This window comes from Lissotriton vulgaris, chromosome 1_1, assembly GCF_964263255.1.
Source record: "Lissotriton vulgaris chromosome 1_1, aLisVul1.2, whole genome shotgun sequence".
Classification (NCBI taxonomy): Eukaryota; Metazoa; Chordata; class Amphibia; order Caudata; family Salamandridae; genus Lissotriton; species Lissotriton vulgaris.
Genome location: NC_141685.1, coordinates 652,158,015 through 652,175,796, shown reverse-complemented (window position 1 = coordinate 652,175,796; position 17,782 = coordinate 652,158,015). Strand labels below are relative to the sequence as shown.

The following is a 17,782-nucleotide window of genomic DNA, read 5'->3' as shown; positions in this document are numbered from 1 at the left end:
CTCGTTTCCCTCATCTAAACCATAAAGAACCGTACAGAACATTTTAAAGACTTCCCTGACACCTGCAGGTTCCGTTACACTATTGCCCAGCTCATCAATAATTTCCTAATTATCGGAGGCTGCTAGTTTCTGTCTAGTACGAATAGCTAATATATGACCCACTCTCTCACTCAATTCGTATATATTCTCTTTCTTAATTAAATAATTGACTGCAGCCTTGTTAGCGATAACATTTTACAGTTTCTGCCCTGATCGCGATTATTTTAAGTAACTGCTGCTCGAGTGAATCCTGCTGCAAAATGCCTAATTTTAACTCTTCACCTGCCTTGAGCAGGTTGTTAACTAGTTTGTCCACCCTCACCCTCTCCCCCTTCTGCTTATGAAATGTATAGCTCAGCGTCTTACCCCTGATTCCGGCTTTGAAAGCGTCCCACACTATCCCCGTGGCTGCAGTCCCCCTATTTACTTCCCAAAAATTCCTAACCCAGCTGTTCATATGCTTTATATAGACCTCGTCTTTAAGCAATGCTCTCACAAAAGTTCACTGCTTCTCCTCTATGTGTGCGTGACCTATTTTAACAGTTAAGATCAATGGATTATGATCTGAAATAATCTGGGGATGTTTTTCAATCTGGGAACCCTCACTAATGGAGCTGGATATCAAAACCTTATGTGGAGCAGAATAAAATGTGCTACCATCTTTGTGTGGGTGTGACTTGCTCCTAGAATCTACTAGAGAATTATGCTGTACCATAGCAGCCAGCGCTATGTAGGTTTTCTTTTTCCTTCCTTTATAACACCCCCCTATTTGTATGAATGACCCAGATGGATTGTGGATGTTAAAATCTCCACAACAGATAATGGGTACGGGCCACTGAGCTAACTCTGCATCTAGAAATTGGAAAATGTCAGGATCATCCTCGGTAGGTCCATATATTGTGACCAATGTAAACTTCCCTCCCCTGTAGATTATTTCCAATGACACCCATCTGCCCCATTGGTCTTCTTTCTTTCTGTTAACAATCAGATCTCTACATTTGCCAAGTACAGCAACCCCTCTGGTCTTTGACCCCTGCTTAGTATTTGCTAATAGTGAAAACCCCAGTTGCTCCAGTAGATACCCCTTTGCCCCTTCTACATGTGTTTCTTGCTACCAAACCAAATCCAGACGCATCATTTTCAACAATGCAGCTAATCTCAATCTTTTATTGGAATCATTAAGCCCACAAATATTTATCAATGCAATTCTACAAGTCATTAAAACACCACAAAAGTATGCCCTGCAATTGCAAACGACTGTTTAAGTGAGTTAAAAAAATAGAAAAATTCTGCTATGCTGTATGTACTGTAAGTGCTGTGCAACCAGTGTGTGCTCCTCCACCCTCTCCTCCCCACCACCCATCCCCTGCCCCCTGCCCCCTCCCCCTCCCACCCCTCCCAACCCTGCTACCCCCTACATGCAAATAGGTCACTCATGACCTATGTGTGACAGCTGTTGAGTGCATTAGTCGCAGCCCATTCTCCTCCCGTGCAACCCTCCAGTCAACTTCATTCTCCTGACCTTACTAAAAAGAATATAGCGACATAGATACTATACATCTGAACCACACACTGGTTAACCGCTCCTCTTCCCCCTCAGCTCATTAATGTACTGTTGCGCCGCCAACTCAGAGGTAAACATCCTGACATGCCCCTTCACAATGGTTTTGAGCCTTGCTGGATAGAGTAAATATGCCTCATGACCCAATTTTTGCAAGGGTGAAATCAGATATCTGAGCCTCCACCTCTTCTCCACTGTGGCATGACAAAAATCAGGATGCGCAAAGAAGGTAACCCCTTCAAATGTACACCTTGCCTCTGGTCTTGCCTTGTCCATGATGTCCAGCCTAGCCAAAAAGTTGCCAATATATAAAAGGATTGCTCGGGGTTTTGAGTCTCGTGCAGCCCCAAAATTCTGCCTCTGAACCAGCGGAAAACGGTGCGCCCTCTGGACTTAGCTCTCCCAGATCCAAGTTGTAATGTCCAGAAATGTCCCTTTCAGTAATTTAATTTCATATGACCTCACGTCCTGACCTTCCAGTCCCTCCGCCACCCCAAAGAGCCTTATATTGTTTCGCCTCTGGCGATTTTCAAAATCTTCAAGTATCCATTGTATATCGGCGGACATCTTCTCTTGCGCTTCTTTAAATTCCTGCCACCGGGTAACATTGTCTTCTAGCGTACCAGTCCGCTCTTCCACATGGGAAACCCTGTTTGCCATCTCTTCGTATAGCTTGTTCATTTTTCTCATGGAGCTCTGCATTTTTTTAGCAGTCAGTTTAGCTTGACGACTCTCTGATCGAGCCTCAGATTGCATCTGCTTCAGGGTCGTGTATACAAGGTCTAGTGAGGTGGCTTGAGGCGGGCTCCCCCCTTTCTCACCCGATATTTGCGGGCCCCCGTCGGCTTCCTTGTGATATAGAAGAGAGGTTGCCGAATAGTCCCAGCATAATTTAGTATTTGATGTTTGTATTGAGGGGCTATTTGAGGGGTTTGATTTAGTTTTAGACTTTTTTTGTGTTTTTTGGAAGTTCTTATGAGCTAGCAGGGCTGTCTGGACAGATGACTTTGCTGCGGATTCAGAGTCCGTACTTATAGACAGGCTCTCATCTCCCTCCTCACTTGAGAGATAAGAGTCAGAGTCTTCATTTTGTGAAAAAAAGCAGTCACCGTCAGCGGTTCCAGAGATCCCCGCTCTGTCATAAGCTGGGACATTTCTGCCATCCCCCTCCTCCAAAGCAGTCTCGCCTGTCGCCCCTTTTTTTGACTGGTCACTACCCTCTGATGAGTGTGGTTCTCTGAAGGGATATCCATTTACCCCCTCATACTGGGTCAGCCGAATTTGACCATTGCTCAGTGTATTATCGGCCCCCTTACTTGCCTTTTGCTGATCGAAGCCTTGAGGGTTTTCAGCCACCACCGTCCCACACTTTTTCTCCTTCAGAGCCTCTGATGTTTGAGCTGGCGTCCGGACAGTGTGCTTGTTCTGCCCCTGCTCCTGCCGTAGCTGTTGCCCGGCAACCGCTTTCCCGGCGTCTCCAGCCGGAGATGCCTCGCGTCCTGACAGAGCTTCATGGGTTTTCAAAGAAAAAGCATCTTTCAGGGTTGGTTGGCGCAGAGCTAGATCTCTCGGGTCCCTGGATATTTTTGCCGTCTGTTTTGCTGAGGCACTGGCATTAGTGCTGTCCTTACCGGAATCCCCAATCTTTTCTTTCGAGGTACGCTGCTCGCCAGCGCTGCCTTCGCCGCCATTGCCACGAGACTCCGGTTCCTTCCAAGATTTTTCCGCTGCTGGGCAGAAGTCTGCGAGGCTACGGCTGCTGAAACATCCTTGTCTGCGCTCGCTGATGGTGGGCGCTTCGGAGGATCGATTTCTGCTGCCTAATGCCCTTCGATGCCGTCGGACTGCTGCCCCTGGGTTGACGGAGCCTCCAAAGAAAAGGATGCTGAAACCGTTTCCTGAGTGCTACGTTGATTATGCACAGCCAGTAAAGTGGACCTGACTCCTGGATGAGGTAAGAGAGCACGATTACACCAATCATTCCGGTATTACAGCCTCTCAGAGGTCAGGTTTCTCTTTTGGGAGTAGAGTGAGCTTGTTGCGACTATCCACTGCAATCAGTCAGCGACCATCTTGCCAACAAGCTATTTCCTTTCAAGCTACCATTTCGCCAGTCAAATAGCAACTTGAGGTGTTTCAGAGTGTGATTTACTAATGTAATAAGACAATAATGACTTGCTGTGGAAAATAAAGATATGAAAATATCTTGTACAAGTAAATAAAGGCTAGATATGCAAAGGTTTTTTGACTCTAAAACCAGCCACAAATAGGTTAGTGAAAGAGGAAGTTGTGTTTTGGTATGTACGAAAGCTAATTACAAATTTAAATTAGCGATTTAACAAATAGCAAATTGCAATTTTTTGCAACTGAAATTTGCGAGTCGCAATTATTGATGAAATAATTAAGACTCACAAACCTTATTTAGCAACTAGTCGCAAAAACATCAATTTGTACATGCAATTTAACACAATTTCAATTATAGGTGGTAACTGTCTGAAAACTATCAAATCTGGCAGACAATGCATCAGGGGTTTCCACAATGAATGCTCTGTATGTGATTGCGAGTAGGCTAATACTACTGGCTGTTCAGTAGAGGAGTAGAGGATATTTAGAACCAGGCTTAAGCAGATAGAGGAGGAAATATTTGAGAAAAACAACCTCAGATCAGAATGTGATGGTTGGAAGACCGTCACTGCCACCCCACGATGAGCCTGGCAGTCCGAGGACCGCTAGACTCGTACTCAGACCCTATGTGTTTCAAAGTTTTTGCTATTGATTATAAATACAAATAGTAGATGTTATTTTGTTTTTCAATATTTGTAAGTCTGATACTGCTATGTTTAGATATTTTTGACAGCCATATTTTTATAATCGACAATTGTTTCTTTTATTTTTAGTTAAATGTAGGTTGGTGATATTTTTGTGGTTGATATTACTTTGATTGCATTAGTCAATCAATATTTTTGTGTATGATATCCTGTCATGGAGCTGACGTGGTTGTAAATCCATTGACCAATTTAGATTCCTTGGAAAAAAACTGTTGACACAGCTCTTCTACATTGAGGGCCTCATTTATAAAAAGTGACGCATTGCTGCGAGAAAACAGTGATGCGTCACTTTTCATTGCGCCCTCCTTGCAACATGCTGGATGTGTCATATTTACAGTATGATGCATTATGTCGCAAGGAGTTACAGATATGTCAGTATTTTCTATGTATCTGCAGGTGCAAAAATGACGCATTGCTGGAGTGTGTCACAAAAGTGACGCATCTCCATCAATAGGTAATTTCATATGGGCAAGTCCCAGTTCAAATGTGCCTGTGTCAGTCTTACGCCTGCTGTGAGGCAGATGTAATATATTGCCGCATTTACTTCCTAGATGTAACGCAGTGAAATCTCCTAGATTTCACTGCGTCACTTCTTCCAGGCTTACTTGCATCAGAATGCCCACCCTGCGTACATTATACCTGGCGCATGTATAATGTGGAGCAGGTGTTTACAAAGTGACGCATCTACCTAGATGCGTCACTTTGTGAATATGATGCAGCATGGCACATTTTTTACCCTGCTGGTGCATCACAAAAAGTGACGCACCCGTGGCCCAAAAGTGACGCAAAGTCTCATGAAATAGTCCCTGAATGTATAGTAATTCAATGTATCCATGGTTAAAAACAAGCTTTCCAGCGGAGCCGCGTTGGGGGCAGCAAGGCAGAGACTCTTCCTCGCAATCGATGCATAGTGGCTCAATATCTCCCCCACGTTAAGAGGCTCATGAGGCACATTATACTATGACAATAAGTTCGCTAATCGCGGATACCTCCTTGAGAATTGATTTAGGTACAAATTAACCTTGATTTATAATTTTCACTTTTCTGTAGAAAACAGATTTTTTGTTTAAAAAACATGAGTAAGGTGGGGATTAGTGCACCCCGTCCTGAAGAAGTAGTTCCACTTCGAAACATGTTGACGCAGACATGAGGTGATGTATGTACATTCTATTACATAAGAACCTCTAAACACACTATTTTAACAGTACCGGCCCGGGGGCCCATAAAACATTTTTTTAGTACACCCAACGAGCCAGGTACTTTTTAACCATCACTTAATAACACTCCAAACCCCACCTCTCACTCACGATCACAAACACTCTCACACACACCACACATAGTCTGATTTAAAAGTGCTCCTGTGTAGTCATAGGTCGCAGCACGCCACATCCCGTAGAGGGGTGCGAAGACCCCAATGAGGAAGCATGACACCAAGGGTCCTTTTGGTGTGTGAGGGGTATTTAAAGAACACTACGTGCTCCCCACCATTGTAGGGGCCACACACACCCAAAGTGGATTCCATTTGTTTATAAAATTCTGGCTAGGGAGAACGAATCCACGCTTTCTCTCTCTCTCCCTTTATGTCATTTTCATAAAAACAAGCTGAAACATTAAACACATATTAACTCATTTTGACTTCTCTTTTTTCCCCAATTGATAAACACCTTTGTTGATGTTACTAAATGTAGTTAGAAAGTTTATTTATTGAATTGATGATTTATTCCATTTCCCTGCAGATTTTGAAAAACATCCAAGAACCTAAACATTTATGATATACTGTCATATAAATGACACGACTACTTCAATAGTATGTGACCTGTAATCATACCCAAGAACACACTTCCAACTGTCTGTAATACCGAGGCCAGATGGTGTTTTGCTTTGTTGTAGTTCATTTGACTGTTGAATTTATATAAAGCACAGTTTCTTGGTGCAACGTCAAATGGCCTTCTTTTCGCACAAAACAAATATTGACAAGCACACTTTTCAATACATAGCGAATAAGCCTGCGCTCGATTGTCCTATTTTAGTTACTGATCCTGGAGCCTAGAATACATGTTCAAATGTTTGTTGCTCTTCATTGAATGTATGCTGAATGCCACTCCATCTAGGTGTGTTTCTTTTGTGGCAGAAGGTCTGTATATACGACATAATCAAATAAATCTGTTTGGAATGCCTGGGCACACTTTTATGTCAGAGTTCCTGTGCATATTGTCTACTTGTGTCATAAGAACAGAGTCAGTGTTAGTGATCTTATCTGCTGATGTCTCTTAAAGCTCTAAAAATTAGGTTAAAATAGGTAAGTCAACACTGCTTCAATAATGTATTGCTCTATTTATTTAGATGAAATATTTGCCAGCATCCTTCAAATCAATGTTACATTTCTGAAATTAATCAGTATCCATCCCAACAGAACGTGACCATATTGCATTTCCCAGCATACATCTGTTCAGGAAGTGGCATGACTGGATGTCGTCAAAACCATATTTAAAAGAAGCTAAGCAAGCAGACTTTATTTCCCAACACTCATCTCAAAAGAACACTTCTGGAAGATAAAGTGGCCTCACTACATTTGCCAGCATCCACCTGTACGGGAAATGCCAAAATCCCTCCTGACATGGTAAACTACCTATAGTCATGTGTTTCTCAAACATCATTACAAAAAGTTCTCACTCTCACAGCATGACCTGCAAAAACACTTACCATACTCCCACGTCTAGCACGAACAACTCATCCACATAAAACTCCCGAGAATACACACATCACCTCAATTAACCATTGTCAACTCATAGTAAGCAATTAGTCATGCTTCTCACATTGTCAAACACATCACTCATGACAAACTGAAAGCCCTTGTCACCACAGAAATCTTTTTCACATCCCCCTACAAACAAAATCATGACATCCTCATCTGCTAGGGTACAGCATCCAATACAAAGACCGTACATTCAAAACTGAAATGGGACTTGCAGTCATACAAGTCAATGTCGTCCTGTACCATTTTCAACATGGCCACACTAAAGTATTTTGTAATTGTAATTGTAATTAGATTCATGTAGCGCTAATTGCCCCTGACAAGGAGTTGGGGAGCTTTGGCCAGTAGCATGCTACTCTGAACCCAAAGAATTAGGGGTGGGTTAATATAAGTTGTTAATTTGAACGGTGTACATGTGAGTCTGTTAGTTTAATTGAATAGGGGTAAGAGTCTTGAAGGTGTTATTTGGGAGAGTATACTAGTAAAATGAGGTTTGGGATGAGTCAAAGAAGGGGTACAGGAGGAAAGCGTCTTAGAAGGGTTAAATTGGAGTAGTAAAATGAGGTTTGCTGTCAATCAAGGAAGGATAGAGGTGGGAAGAGTCTAAAAAGGGTTATTTTGTAGATCATAAGCAGTAGAATGAGGTTTGCGGTGAGTCAAGGAGGGAGAGAGGAGGGGCAGAGAAGGAAAGAGTCAAGAAAGCTTTATTGGGAATGTCATAGTAGCAGAACGAGGTTTGGGATGAGTCAGAGAGGGCAGGTAGAGGAAATATTGAGAGAGGTATAGGAGGAGACATAGAGTAGTGCATTGGACGGCGTTGAAGGTCTATTTTGTACAGTAGGGATAAAGTAATACAGATACATAACTACAGAGAAAGTGTACACATGTATAAGGAAAATTATACAAAAACCAAAAGTGGTATTGCATTGTAAAATGTTACATATGTGCATGTATGGATACATAGGGGCCGATTACAATTGCGGAAGGCCATCACCATCGCGCTCGGCCCGTGTCGGAGGCAAAGACCATCTGCCACAGGTCCGCCAAAGCAATCTAACAGATTACCTGACGGATGGATCAGGTAGCCCAAAATGGAGGAGGTACCTAGCAGGCACCGTCCACCAACTTAGGATGCTGGCTATTGCAGTCCTTTCCATGGCGATGCTGCCATGGGCTGGTGAGGATTTGTTACGGGGCATGTTGTGGGCCCCCATGTGTTGGGGGGAGGTGAGGGTGCACTTGGAGGTGTGGTGCCTGCCACATAGTGCAGTGAAATGCACAACACGGCATTGTGACTGAGGTAATATAAATTTTTATAGTCAATTGTGTCCCCTAACGTGAACCCCACCGTCTCCATGTACGAGCTTAAAGTGCATGTAACTTCCCTCCTCGACCTGCTATGAAGAGGCAAATACATTTGCGTCCAACGTTAACATGTCCTCTTTCAGATCCACCATGAATGGATCGATAATTCTGTTCCTAAATATGCCTTGCCAACGTCTTTTCATGGTGCACTTTCACGTTTTTCCTAGCTCTGCAGAGCTAGGCCCTGATTTCTGCCATCGAGCCCTTTCTGTTCTCTGCCTCATGAAAAGCTGCAACGTGGGATGCCTCCCTGACCTCTGTCCTACTCCCTGCGCGGCGAGCGGTGCCTGGCTTGGCCTGCTTGCCTGCCAAAGACAGTATTTTGCCTTCAAGTTATCAGTATAGCCGAGCTCAGCTCCTCGAAAACACATTCCAGTCTAGCAGAATAGATAAACATTTCCCCGGCTGCAGAGCAAAGGGCCCGGCCTCTCTGTCTCCATGCAAGTAATTCATTGCTCCTGTTACCATGGTAGGCCCAGGACCCCTCGCATTACACGCAGACACGTAGTCACATATGCACGCATTAATAGTCAGTATAGAGTAGCCTCTGCCCAAGAGACTTTTCCTTCTAGATAATATAGTTCCCCAAACACAAGATATCAGATATGATTTAGGAACGAGTCGATCTGACATGCCAGACTTCTGTCTCTTTCCTCTAGTGCTAAATGTCAAGTCCCCTGCACCCTCCAGCCTCACGTCAGTCACACGTCATGCTGCTGCGCGCGCATCCTTGCTACAGATTTCTGCTGACACTGCAAGATTCCACTATGTATCCACCCACTTGTGACACTTTCATGTGACGTTTCTAGCACACACCCCTGTGTACGCCCTCGAGCACGCCTTTCTGTTACGCACATGTGTTCTTATCTCGTTTCTCTCAGCTGTTACGCCTTCTGTATCCATCACCATTATATGCATTAACTATAAAAGTTGTATTCTGTCAATAAAGTATGCTCTATCCCTTCCTGATCCTTTATGGTGAAAGGAACATGATACCCTGGTTCGAACCATTCCATTTTATGGAATAAAACCCATTTTGAAACTCAGATATCACGGATTTTGCCTCTTATTTTCGACTGAGTTATTTTATTGAACTTTACTGCATAGAAATTCAGACGGTAAATATTTTTTTACCACATTACTTTGGCGCCCGAACAGGGACCCCTCCCCCACCTTACGCGCCGGCGGTGCGTTGCAAACCTAGCCCCCTGCCACAGCCAAGACGGACAATTACGCGTACCCGCAGGATTTCCTGTATCTCCCTCTGGCCAACGGAGGTGACTGAGACTGCGATCGACACCCAGACGAGGCGGTAAGGAGTGCGGAGGATCCCGACCAGAGCCTAGCCAAGAGAGCAAGATCCAAGGTGTTTAGAGGCCCACTAGTTCCGACGTGCCTGTGACGTCACGAGTCGAGTCGAGTCCAGGCCGGTCCAGTCCAGACGAGTTTTCCGAGGCCTTCCGTTCCGTGCTTCCCGGTGAGTACCGTTGCTGGGGACGCATCTAGACGGGTGCATTACTATGCATCCGGTCAAGACGGGTTTGGGTACACAGACCCGGTCTGCACTGTTTTAGCAGTGTATCTGTACTGTTTAACAGTATATCAAGTAATTAGTGTCTTCAACAGTTCGATTTTTTTTTTGTTTCCGTTATAGAATTCAAGCCTAGTTAATCTGTGTTCAAAATGTTTCTATGTGATTAATGTCGTGGTATGAGTGACTGTTTGATATACATTACTGTGTTTCTGTGTAAAAAGTGTGTTCAGGTTCAAGTAAGTATCAAGTACCGAATATCAAGATGCCACATTTTTTCCAAATTAAGACAGATAGGAACTAGGAAAGGGATACTAGAGGAAGCGATTCCTGTCCCACCTAGGGACACTCCCAGAAATTTTATGTACCATAAGCATGGCTTAAATGCCATCTTATATCTAGATTTATGGGCCGATTATACTAAGAACCAAGACGAGAGATACAGATGGCCCGTTACAGGGACATGGGATGCAGATTGCATCATTAGAGTAGAAGAAGCGTTATGGAAAAAGAAAGCCAGACAATCTCAGAAAGACGCTATAGAATTGTGGCGTAAAGAATCTCATAGACGTACAGAGAAAGAACTCAGAAAAGCAGAGAAACATAGAGAAGATTCAGATAAAGCCCGAGAAAACGCGCTAGTTGAAGAAGGAATACGAGTTAAAGCAGAACAAGTAGACAGACAACGAAACACCCTTGTGAATGGTATGTATCCTCTTTTGGCCGAGGGTTTACCTAAGGCCACTCCGGAAATACCAAAAGATCTGCCCCCTCCATTGGTTCCGACTAAATTACGTCACAAGACCGCAGCAGACATTTTTATTTCTTCCTATTTAGACGATGTAGCTCCTACCTATACTACTGCACCTGCCCATGTACCCGCACCACCTGCACCTGCCGACGGTCTCCCACCCCAAGATAATCTACCCCCAGGTCCGCAACAACAAACTCCACCCATTCAACGTCCTACGCCTGTTCCCCCAACACTTCCCGCACCTATTGTTACTTCCCCTCTCGTTCTTCCTGGCATTCATCCACTAAATCCTTTTGGACCTGGCACCTCAGGAGGTGCGACGGGAGGTATTTTTAGGACCCCGCCGCCAACACATAGACTGACTTTCAGGGATTTAGCAAAGCAACGTACACCTCAAACAACGAGTTCTGAATTACTTAAAGAGCCCCTCACAGACTGCAGATATGATCCAGTACCCGGTAAAAACGATAGGATGATGCTAGCATCAGTACGTTTACGACGAGTTGCAAACTATTTAATGTTATTACCAGGAATGATTGAACATCTAGACAGAATATATCATTTTGTCCAAACGGGGGAAGGTCCTGAAAGCATTGGCGAGGCCATGGCATACCAGAAAGTTGACACTCAAGGTTGTATATTACGCTTCTTCATAAACTGCTTAATAAGAGAACAAGATAGGCCAGGTGTAGACAAGGAAGAGATGGATGCACTAACCAAGTGGGGTCAGAATATAGCAGACGGAAAGCATGATAAACAGAGTTGTATAGACAACATGTATAGAAGGATCCGAAAAGCAGTAATACAAATACATGAAAGAAGGAAGCCTGAAAGAGAAATAGATACAGACAAGAATGAATCCTCGGAGGAGGACGAACAACCAGAGACCACAGCAGAAACATCACAATTACCAGCTAGAGAAATGATAGCATATGTAGGTAAGGGAAGACCCTTTAATAATACAATACGTCCGATACGTCCAGAAAGCAAGAGACTTTTTCTCTCTGTCATATCAAACCCGAGTTCTCCTGAACATATGTTTCAGGCTACCGATAAAATACTTCAAGATCGAATGGGGTACCATGTACTCAATTCCATGGATGAACAAGAACTAGCCCGGTCCGCCGTACAATGGGCTGGCGATTCTAGTACGTATAATGATGATGCAGTAGCACAGACGTTTTTGAACTTTTCCCCTGATGAACAAAAATTAGCTAGTGTATACATGATTCAGCATCTCATTACGTTGTTTAAGAGCCAACATTCTGATCCAGGTCCCTTACCGGACATATTGGTAGAACTGCTCTCTAATAGATGGAGAGGCCTAGGTACTGATTTAATTAAAGAAATTCTAGAACATAGACACAAGTATAGTGCTTTTCTGAAACTACAGTTTATGTCAGCTCCACCACCCTCAGAAAGAAAAATGTTTTACTTTGATAGACAGAATCCCTTACGGGAAGTACATCCGGTCAGAAAAGACGATAACACATTAGAACGTGTATTTGTATATACACCCCTCACTAAAATAGAATTGCTAGAAATGAAGAAACTAGTACCCTGTCACGATAAAGACCCTGCAGGTTTTCACCAAGAAATTAAAGATATGCTACTCATGGGTGACTACACGTACTCAGATATTATGAAAATGTTAAAAGTACTGTTGCCTGCTGGCATTTACGAGAAACTCAAAGAGAAAGAATGGGAGGTGGGAGATAAAAAGATTAACTGGACCGAAATAGAGGACGAGGAAAATGGACGTACTCCAGGGTTAGGCCTTGGGCCGAAAGCTAAAGCATTACCAGGATTAATTGTACAGGTTTTGCCAAGAATATTGACAACGAAAAAGGAAGACTGGGACGCAATCTCAGCCTGTAAACAGAAACACGATGAAGACACTAGTGATTTTTATTCTAGATTCGAGAAATGTTTTATTATTAATAGTGGCCTGAAACCAAGTAGCGAGTCATACCCGCACCTTTTTGTAACCAAATTATTCGAGAATTCCCTGCCACAGGTTAAGAACCGTGTATATAAAGTCGAAAGCACATGGCAAGCAAGTACGCCATCCCAAATGTTACAAATGTTACAGTACCACCAGAATAGAATTAGGGAAGAACAGGACCACGAACAGAGGCGTATGAAAGATACGAAAATGAAAATGTTAGTTGCTCAGTCAGTTCCAGCTGACGGTCAGAAAAAGGGTATGACACAGTCAAATAATTCGGCAGCTCCCGTTAAAGGGACATGCAACTATTGTAAACAGCCAGGTCACTATGTGAATGAATGTATGGTTCTGAAATACAATATAGCAACAGGAAAAACTAAAGAGAGACCACGTCAGCCTAGACAGGACCAGGTCCAACATCAAGTTCAGCAGACACAGAACGCCCAGCCAATGCCTGTTCCACAACAGACAGGACAGACAGTAGCGGTACCACGTCCACAGCCCATTGCCGCGACACAGCAAGTTTCACAACAGATGTACCAGTATGCACAATCTGATTATCCCGATTATCAGCGATACTCGTGAAACAGCCTAGAGAGGGAGGTTGGCTTGCCTCTCATTGAGGTTCCTGTAGATCAAGAGGGTCCTTATGTACATAGTCAAGTATTAGGAAAGGATAGAAAGTTTTTGATTGACACAGGGGCAAGTCGAACAACAATAAGTCACGATGAGGTTCCAGGGGCACCCCTCTCAGGCTCAGAGAATGTTTCCCTTGGATTTTCAGGACAGCCTATTGTTAATGAAGTATCGAAACCTGTTCCCCTAGCAGTTGGTCCATTGTCACGCACTACAGACTTACTACTCACGAAGTCATGTCCAGAAAACCTGTTAGGTATCAAGACACTGAAAGCTCTAGGAGCTGTAATATGTTGTTCTCCGGAAGGAGTTAGACTGTTTTTACGTGACTTCAAAGGTCACTATGTATTACGAGATTTTGATGACAGATTGAAAAATGTACCAGAACATTTGTGGGCGAAAGGCCCAACTGATGTAGGTTGTATGCACATTACACCATACCGAGTGACACTCAAGCCAGGAGTTGTACTGCCCCGAATCCGACAATACAAGTTACCACCCGATGCTGTAGTGGCTTTACTGGAAATCATTGAAGAGCTCATTGCACAGGGAGTGGTTGTAGAAACCGACTCCAATCTATGTAATTCCCCTATCATTCCGATTCTTAAACGTACTGACCCAAATGCACCACCAGTTTATCGGTTGGTGATTGATCTGCGAGAATTAAATAAATGCATTGTGCCACAGTACCCTGTGGTCCCCGACATCTCATCCTTATTGACTGCTATTGATTCAGAGGCGACGTTCTTTACTGTAATTGACCTCAAGAACGCGTTCTTCAGTGTCCCCATTGATCCGGAGAGCCAATACCTTTTCGGATTCTGTTTAAATGGCCGAAGCTTCAAATTTGCACGCGCACCTCAAGGATTCACAGAAAGCCCCAGCATCTACAGCCAAGCATTGAAAAGACAATTTGACAGTATTCTCATGCCAGTTAACACTGCTCTACTGCAGTACGTCGATGATCTGCTGATCACCGCTCGTAGCGAACCTGAATGTGAACATGCATCACTGACGGTTTTGCATTTCTTAGCTGACAAGGGACACAAGGTGTCCCCTTCAAAGTTACAATTCTGTGTTCAGCAAGTGGTGTACCTTGGGCACTTGCTGTCCAAGAGGGGGAGACAGCTAACACCTGACCGCATCGAGTTAATTGCACACTTACCGCAACCCACGACACAAAAGGAAGTGCGGGCCTTCATTGGCCTCACCTCTTACTGCAGGCAATGGATTCCCCAGTATGCATTTCTAGCCAAGCCACTTATACAGTTGACAACACAGGAGGCAGCGACTTCGACTGTCCTCCCTTGGACTCAGGAACACACACAGGCTTTTGATGAATTAAAGAAAGCATTATGTCAAGCACCAGTTTTAGCAACACCTTGTTACAGCAAACCTTTTACACTTTTTGTTACCGAACGTGATGGCACAGCTCTATCTGTCCTCACACAAGACCAAGCAGGTTCACATAAGCCGTGTGCTTATTTTTCAAGTACATTAGACCCAGTAGCCCAGGCTCTGCCTGCGTGCTTAAAATCAGTTGCAGCAACAGCCTTAGCAATTCGACAAAGTGATTCCATAGTGTTAGGACATCCCCTGACAGTACAAGTTCCACACTCTGTGGAGGTTCTTTTAAACAGAACACAGACTCAACACTTGACTATAGCACGACTGACAGGTTATGAATTGACATTGTTCCAGCCACACATAGAAATCAGACGCTGTAATATACTCAATCCTGCCACATTGTTACCCTCGAACATTACAGATCCAGCTCCACATGACTGTATAGAGATCATTAATGCAGTAACAAAGCCCCGACGAGACTTGACAGATGTTGCACTGACTAACCCAGACCTGACACTTTACATGGATGGTTCATGTATGAGAACAAGCACAGGAGAATTAGTTGCCGCATATGCAGTGACCACTGAAACTGAAGTCAAAGAAACACACCGTATTGATACACTGTCTGCTCAAGCTGCAGAACTCATTGCTCTGACCCGAGCTTGTATAATAGCCAAAAACAGGAATGTTAACATATACACAGATTCACGTTATGCATTTGGAGTCGTACATGACTTCGGTGTTCTCTGGCAGGAAAGAGGTTTCTTGACCTCTCACGGAGCCAAAATCCAACATGGTCCCCTCATTCAGGAATTATTGGAAGCAATACATTTGTCATCAGCCATAGCTATCATGAAGTGCAAGGCACATACCAAAGTTACAGATACCATTTCCCAGGGTAACGATCTGGCCGATCGAACAGCGAAACACACAGCTCTGACTCATACACATGCAGCTAACATGACAAAGACAATAGTTCTGACACCAACACATTGCATGACAGTAAAGGATCCCGCACTAGATGTAATTGACATACAGACACATGCTACTCCAGACGAAATAAAGAAATGGACTGAACTAGGAGGGATCCAGACAGATCAGGGATGGATGACGAAGGGAAAAGCCACATGGTTTCTCCCTGACTCTATGGTTCAAGTTATGATCAACACTGCACACAGTCCAGCACACCTGGGAGAAAAAGACCATGTTAGACAGTTTACAGAATCTCTAGTACAATAAACATTTACGAGCAGCAGCAAAACAGAAAGTGCGTACTTGCATGATCTGTTGTCAGTTCAACCCAGGTAAAAGCATCCCTGTAGAGCAAGGTGGATTCAATCCTCCCGATTACCCTTTTGAAGTCCTCCAGATGGATTATATCCAGATGGAACGATGTCGAGGATTCAAATATGTCCTCGTAATTGTATGCGCACTTTCCCGTTGGACAGAAGCATATCCAGTCCCAGATTACACTGCTCCGACCACTGCCAAACAGTTGGTTCGTGAATTCTTCCCACGATACGGTTTGCCTCGTGTCGTGTATTCAGATAATGGCCAACCATTCTCGTCCGAATTAATGAAGCAGGTCTCACTCCTGCTAGGATATCAGTGGAAGTTCCACTGCGTCCGACATCCCGAGGCAGCAGGTCTCGTAGAACGCCACAATCAGACACTGAAAACACGCCTTGCCAAGATCTGTGCCGAGAAAGGGGTAGACTGGATAGTCGCCTTGCCAGTTGCATTGTTTTACATGAGAATGGTTGCACACTCTAGAACAGGGCTATCCCCGTATGAGGTGGTCTTTGGTAGGCCACCGAATATGTGGGGGACGCCTCTGCCTCGAAAAATAACAGATGTTGATAGTAACATGTTGACAGATTACCTTGCCTCCTTGATGTCTGCACTACAATCTTGTCGTTCACAGGTAGCTGCAGCCTTTCCCGACAACACCGAGGTGAAGCCACATGAGATAGTCCCGGGGGACCTCGTCTTTGTGAGAAATTTTGACAGGAAGAGTCCGCTGGAGCCCCGCTGGCAAGAACCGAAGCTTGTTTTACTAACTACAAGGACAGCCGTGAAGGTGGAGGGCCGCAAAGGCTGGCTCCACTCGAGTCATATAAAAAAATATAATGGACTGCAGCCAGAGTTAGATTCCCAGCCCGGCCCCATCCTAAAGGCTGATTCAACACTCCCACTGGCAGAGAAAACTCCTCAACAGGAGTATCGTTTAAAGTTGAGGTCTAGCAAGTCAGACAGTTTAATTGTTTAAGTCCTCCCCTAGGTGAAGCGGTTAGACAGGTTCCTGACATGTACAAGCTAGATCCCAATAGAGAGAGAGATAGACAGAAACAGCTCAAGAAACGAGAATATTGTAAATCTCTTCGTAGTCATTGTATTGTGACATTATTGATTATGTTTTTTCTGAGTCTTACGATTATTGCTGCAAGTTTGCTGCTACACATGTATTTCCCTATTTCCATACATGCACATTTCTTTCCAAACAGCACTGTCGAGCATACTTTCAGCGAACTACCCCCGCATGAGTTATCTTACCGGCTTGCGCTGCGCAACAATACTTTTATCAGTATGTTACATCATTCTCATCAGACCAGCAATGCTACCAATTGTTGGATATGTGGCCAACTTCCTCCCTATCAGAAATACAAGGGAGTCTTGCCCCTCTTCCCGTATCCGTTCACACATAATGGTTCCTGTGGTGCATGGTTTAGTTTAATAAATTCTTAAGACTCTGAGTCCATAGTCTACAAAGGCAGTTGGGTATGGGGAAACCTGAACACAGTTTTGCATAAAGCATGTTACCCTAACAAGGAGGGTCTTCCACAAAGGACAGGGACCGATCTAGAAAATGAAGTATATGGATTAGGTAATTATACACTTAACCTCATGATTCTGAATGTTCAGTCTGATACAGGACCAGACTTACCCTCTATGTCAGTATTACCCGTCAAAGGCGAATTATGTGTCAGAAAGAATGGTTCAGTACCTCTAGGTCATAGT

At 44.0% G+C, this 17,782-nt stretch overlaps 1 long non-coding RNA gene across 1 annotated transcript in view; it reads left to right on the top strand.

Moving 5' to 3' along the window:
* Positions 1-3,128: 3,128 nt before the first annotated feature.
* LOC147747605 (uncharacterized) overlaps positions 3,129-17,782 on the top strand; it is a 119,513-nt gene continuing 104,859 nt past the window's right edge. Inside the window, exon 1 of the long non-coding RNA XR_015299678.1 lies at positions 3,129-3,554. This is a non-coding gene — a long non-coding RNA (uncharacterized LOC147747605). The remainder of the gene's footprint in view (positions 3,555-17,782) is intronic.